The sequence below is a fragment of the Pseudophryne corroboree genome, chromosome 12 (assembly GCF_028390025.1).
Source record: "Pseudophryne corroboree isolate aPseCor3 chromosome 12, aPseCor3.hap2, whole genome shotgun sequence".
Lineage (NCBI taxonomy): Eukaryota > Metazoa > Chordata > Amphibia > Anura > Myobatrachidae > Pseudophryne > Pseudophryne corroboree.
This window is the reverse complement of record NC_086455.1, coordinates 51,994,032-52,000,031: the sequence shown is the minus strand read 5'-3', so window position 1 is coordinate 52,000,031 and position 6,000 is coordinate 51,994,032.

The window sequence follows — 6,000 nt, the reverse complement described above, 5'->3', positions numbered from 1 at the left end:
TTTCTGCAAGCGGTTGTGGCTGTGGGCCTACTCTTGGGCTCCATAAAGGTCCAGATTTTGGCCTTGTCCATTTTGATCCAGAAACAATTGGCTGCTCTCTCTGAGGTTCAGACATTCTTGAAAGGAGTTCTGCACATCCAACCACCTTTTGTGCCTCCTACGGCACCTTGGGATCTTAACGTGGTGTTGCAGTTCCTGCAATCAGATTGGTTTGAGCCTTTACAGGAGGTAGACAGAAAGTTTCTTACTTGGACGGCGGTCACACTGTTGGCATTGGCATCTGCAAGACGTGTGTCAGAATTGGGGGCATTGTCGCACAAGAGCCCCTACTTGATTTTCCATGAGTATAGAGCTGAGCTCCAAACGCGTCAGCAATTTCTTCCAAAGCTTGTGTCGGCTTTTCATATCAACCATCCTATTGTGGTGCCTGTGGCTACTGACAACTCGATTATCTCAAAGTCCTTGGATGTTGTACGGGCTTTGAAATTATATGTGAAAAGAACCTTTTGTCACAGGAAGTTGGACGCACTGTTTGTCCTTTATGATCCCAACAAGATTTCCTGATCCAGAGTTCAGCTGTGTTTCGTGGATGGAAGAAAATAGCTGGCTGTCCACACTCCTGTTTGTCAGTCAATGTATTTCGGTCTAAATTACCTCTTTCAAGACATAGGTGGAGTGTGGAATACCCAGCTATTTAAATGGTGAACAGCCAATCACATTTCAAAAGGAAGTGACCTCATTTTGATTCAATACTTAATTCATATGTTTTTAAAAATACATTCACATAGCACACAATCATAATTACAGATAATACAGTGTATTTATAAGCCTCTGTGTACATAAACTGAGGCTTACAGTACAAAACTTTACAATTTCTCTACTTGTAAACACTTTCTCGGCTGGTTGCCATGGTTACAGGTCACCGCTGTATACAAGGAGCGCTGTGGATACGATCGCACTCTATATATGTTTAATTTAATAATATAAAACGGCCCCAATAGAACATGCCATCTTAATAGCCTTCTTTAAAACTTTCCTATTATCTAAGAAGGGAATTAAATCTGAATCCGTCCGCGTTGTCATGGGAACCAGCCGGGAAATGACATTTGCGGAACGGAATTTCTGTGGCCTATGGACGAGTACTGTGTCCGAGCCCGGGATCCTCCCACTAAAAGTGTCGCTCCTACTTGTCCAATAGTACCTGCGTCGTCATGGAAACCACACCCGGAAGTGACGTCTGTGACGCGGACCTCTTCACATCCAGGTCCAAGGGTGTGGATACAGTGCGTGTGCGGCATTTAAGTTACTCCCCCGGAAGTGTCGCTTCCAACTAGATGACTCTTTCTGGAACGCACTCCCGGAAGTAACCGCCGTGAACCGCACACATCGGCCACATAGAGGCCCGCTTTGGGGCACATGATAATAATTGTGAAACACCACAATTCCCCGGAATGTAACCATGGCAACCGTCCATAACAGTCTATTTCTTTCTATACAAGACAAAACGAGAGAAGGGAAAAATTGTTTAATACAGTAAATACCACATCTTTCCAGTGACTTTGAATTTCAATACAGACAACTTCACCAGTGACTTTGAATTTCAATAAAGACAACTTCACCCATGTATATATCTATTATAGAAACCACTTTAATTCGAAGTCGCTGTTAAGACCCCCAGGTATAAGTGTTTTACATTTATAAATGTTAGACATTTCTGATTTTGCTAATTGTGTGGCGCTGTCTCTATATCTTTTACTGGGTTTGATTGCCTTTATTCCACAGAAACTAGAGCTCTCTGAAAGAGAGCAATTATGATTACTTTTAAAATGAGATGAAAGGGCATGGGTATCGACCCCTTTTTTATATTTTGTGTGTGTTCCCCTAAGCAAACTTTTGGTGCTGTTATGCACACCAGTGCAAGCAGGAATGTACTGGTGTCTGAACGGAGAGGTATGCAAAACAAATGAACTCACAGACAGACTGGGGAATATGACATTACATACACAGAAGGTGATAGGGTAACAAAATAAACACAAAGTGAACAGAGAAGCCCAAAGGCTAAGAAACTGGGTGTCTCCCTAGTATTAGGAATGCCCAGATGGAAAGAAGCGAGATGTTGTGATTTAATACGTAGAGAACCCGAAATGCTGTTGCTAAGGGCAACAGCAAAACCCTAAAGGGTTACCAACGGGTGTGGCAGTAAACTCCTTGGTCAGAGATGGAATAATAGACACAAGGAGAGTCTCCACAATCCTAGTCCTCACTTGCAGTGCACTGGTTCAGCTTACTGCCACTAAACTGACACCTGAACACCTTGCACAGTGAGAAAGGATTTTGGCAGGCAAGTCTGAGAATACAGCCGCAAACTTGCTAGGTTCACAGAGTAGCAAAAGAACCCCAGCAGGTTAAACGACTGACTCCAGTCTTACTGCTAGGTCTGGATTGGCAGAGTGTAGTACCAAATCCCAAGGCCTATTTGCAGTAAGCAACAAACAAATACAAAGTTACACAGTACTAGCTAACTTTCAGGAACTGACTAACCAACAAAGATTCAGCAGCATCTGCCTAACCTGAGAAGAGGGTTTTTATAGCAGGTGCTGTCCACGCCCCACTCAGACCTCACAGACTGTGAGCACAAAAACCAGCACCGGATCCCCTGCCGTGCACAGAGCCTGTAACCACTGCACAGCAAAAGACCCGAACCGGAATGGCAGCACAGAGCAGGAGACCCTAACAGTACCCCCCCTCTGACGAGGGGTCAAAGAACCCCTACCACCGGGTTTATCGGGGAACTGCGAGAAGAAAGAGCGTAACAGTCTGGGGGCATGAAGATCACAACTGCGCACCCACGACCGCTCCTCCGGGCCATACCCCTTCCAGTGCACCAAAAATGACAGCCGACCCCGAACCATCTTGGAGTCAAGAATCCTTTCAACAACAAACTCCCTCTGGCCACGTATCAGAAGAGGGGAAGGTCTTCCACTGGAAGAAGGATTACTAATCGCCCGTTTTAAAAGGGAACAATGAAATGTTTTATTGATACCCAAAGAACGGGGTAGATCTAACTGAAATGCCACCGGATTGATAACCCTAGTGATCTTATAAGGACCGATGAACCGGGGGCCTAACTTATGAGATGGCTGTCTCAACTTCAAATTCTTGGTAGACAACCAGACGAAGTCTCCTAATTTGAAGCTGCAGGGTCTTTTCCGCTTATCAAAAACCCTTTTGGTCAGTAATGACACAGACACAAGGGCTTTCTTCACTTTCCTCCAAATACCTCTAAGGACAGAAACCACAGAGGAACCACCAGGCGTGGAGTCCAGGGGGTCAAAAGAATTGGCCTTAGGATGATGCCCATACACACAAAGGAAGGGAGAGATCCCTGTAGCAGAGTGAGCCGCGTTGTTATAGGCAAACTCCGCCATGGACAGATGAGCAACCCAGTCAGTCTGACACTTGGAGACATAACACCTGAGGAACTGCTCCAAGGACTGGTTCACCCTTTCAGTCTACCCATTAGACTGCGGATGGTAGCCTAACGACAAGCTGACGGAAATCTGGAGATCGGAACAAAATGCCCTCCAGAATTTGGCCACAAACTGGGATCCGCGGTCAGAGACCACATCAAGTGGCAACCCGTGGAGGCGCACAACATGCAGCATAAATAATTCAGACAGGCGTCTGGCCGATGGCAGCCCAACCAGTGGAACGAAGTGCGCTATCTTCGAAAACCTGTCAACGACAACCCAGATGGCTGTCATCCCCGAGGATTTGGGCAAGTCCACCACAATATCCATTGAAATGTGGGTCCATGGCTTAGATGGAATAGAGAGTGGATGTAATGGGCCAACAGGAACCCCTCTAGGAGTCTTATTTCGGGCACAGATGTCACATGCCCGAACCCACTGATCCACATCCCTAGCCACCGAGGGCCACCACACTGCCCTAGATAGCAACTCCCGAGTTCTGGCAATACCCGGGTGACCTGCCGACTTCTTGACATGGAATTCCAGGAACACTCGCTGTCTTAACCTAGGAGGCACAAACAAAAGACCTACCGGAAGGTCTGGAGGAGCCTGCTCCTGTGCTCTAAGGACTAATGACAAGAGGTCCTGGGTAATGCCCACTTTAATACATGATGGGGACACAATGGGCAATGGCTCCTCGGTGGTCTCCTGGATTGGAGCAAAACTCAGCGAGAGCGCATCAGCCTTGATGTTTTTTGACCCAGGGCGATATGTTATCAAAAAATTAAAGCGAGCAAAAAACAAAGCCCATCGTGCCTGCCTGGCATTGAGGCGCTTCGCTGACTCTAAATATGCCAAATTCTTATGGTCGGTGAGAATTGAGACCACAAACTTAGCCCCCTCAAGCCAGTGTCTCCACTCCTCGAGTGCATCCTTAATAGCCAACAATTCCCGGTTACCCACGTCATAATTCATCTCGGCAGACGAAAATTTACGGGAAAAGTAAGCACAGGGATGAAGGCGATTATCAGACACCCCCACCTGAGAGAGCACTGCCCCAATACCCATCTCAGAGGCATCCACCTCCACCACAAAAGGACGCTCTGGATCTGGGTGTCGCAGCACCTTGGCCGAGACAAATGCCCTTTTGAGACAAGCAAAAGCCGCTTTGGCCTCACAAGACCAGTGAGCAACATCCGCCCCTTTCTTAGTGAGTGCCACCAAGGGCACCACTATAGACAAAAATCCAGCGATAAATTGTCTATAAAAATACGCAAAGCCCAGAAAACGCTGAAGCGCCTTCAAACTAGTGGGCTGCACCCAATCCAGGACTGCCTGTACCTTGGAACCCTCCATTTGGAAACCTTCTGGGGAGATAATATATCCTAGAAATGCGATTTGCTGAACTTCAAATTCGCACTTCTCCAGCTTCGCCCCAAGCCGGTGGTCTCTGAGTTTCTGGAGGACTAAGCGTACATGCTTCCGATGTTCCTCCAGGGAATGGGAGAAGATTAGGATGTCATCTAAGTATACAACTAAGAATCTATCCAAATATTCCCTGAGCACATCGTTCATGAAGTCCTGGAAGACTGCCGGGGCATTACAGAGCCCAAAAGGCATCACCAAATATTCATAATGCCCTGAGTGGGTATTAAAGGCAGTCTTCCATTCATCCCCCTCTCTTATTCGGATTAGATTGTACGCACCGCGTAGGTCAATCTTAGAAAAAATGGTGGCAGTACGAAGCTGGTCAAACAAGACCGAAATGAGAGGCAGTGGGTATGAGTTTTTAATCGTGATACGGTTCAATTCCCTGAAGTCGATGCAGGGTCGCAACAAACCGTCCTTTTTACCCACGAAGAAGAACCCCGACCCAACTGGAGACTGTGAAGGTCTGATAAATCCCTTAGCCAAGTTCTCCTGAATGTACTCTGCCATAGCCTGAGTCTCAGGACGTGACAGGGAGTACAACCTGCTCTTGGGAAGCTTAGCATTCGGCAACAAATTAATGGCACAGTCATAGGGGCGATGGGGAGGTAGTACCTCTGCAACTTTTTTGGAGAACACGTCCGCAAAATCTGCATAACATCCTGGCAATCCTGGCAAACTTAGCTGCGAAAGCCTGACTGGAAGGCTCAAGCAACTCCTGAAACAATCAGTACCCCAACTAAGAATCTCCCCAGAGACCCAGTCAAATTGAGGATTGTGGGCCCATAACCAGGGTAACCCCAACACCAATGGGGCAAAAGTACAGACAGTCACATAAAAGGACAATTTTTCAGAGTGTGTGGCTCCAACAAACAAAGAAATCTGGCTAGTGCAAGAGGTAATTTTACCCTGGGATAATGGTTCCCCGTTTAACCCACAAATCTCAATTTCCGATGCCAAGGGTACTAAGGGAACAGAGTGTTTCAGGGCGAATTGGCGGTCCATAAAAACCCCGTCGGCCCCACTGTCCACAAAGGCCTCAGTCTTGACAGTTTGACCGAGGATCTTCAAGGTCACCGGAATGATAAAAGTCTTCTTGGGA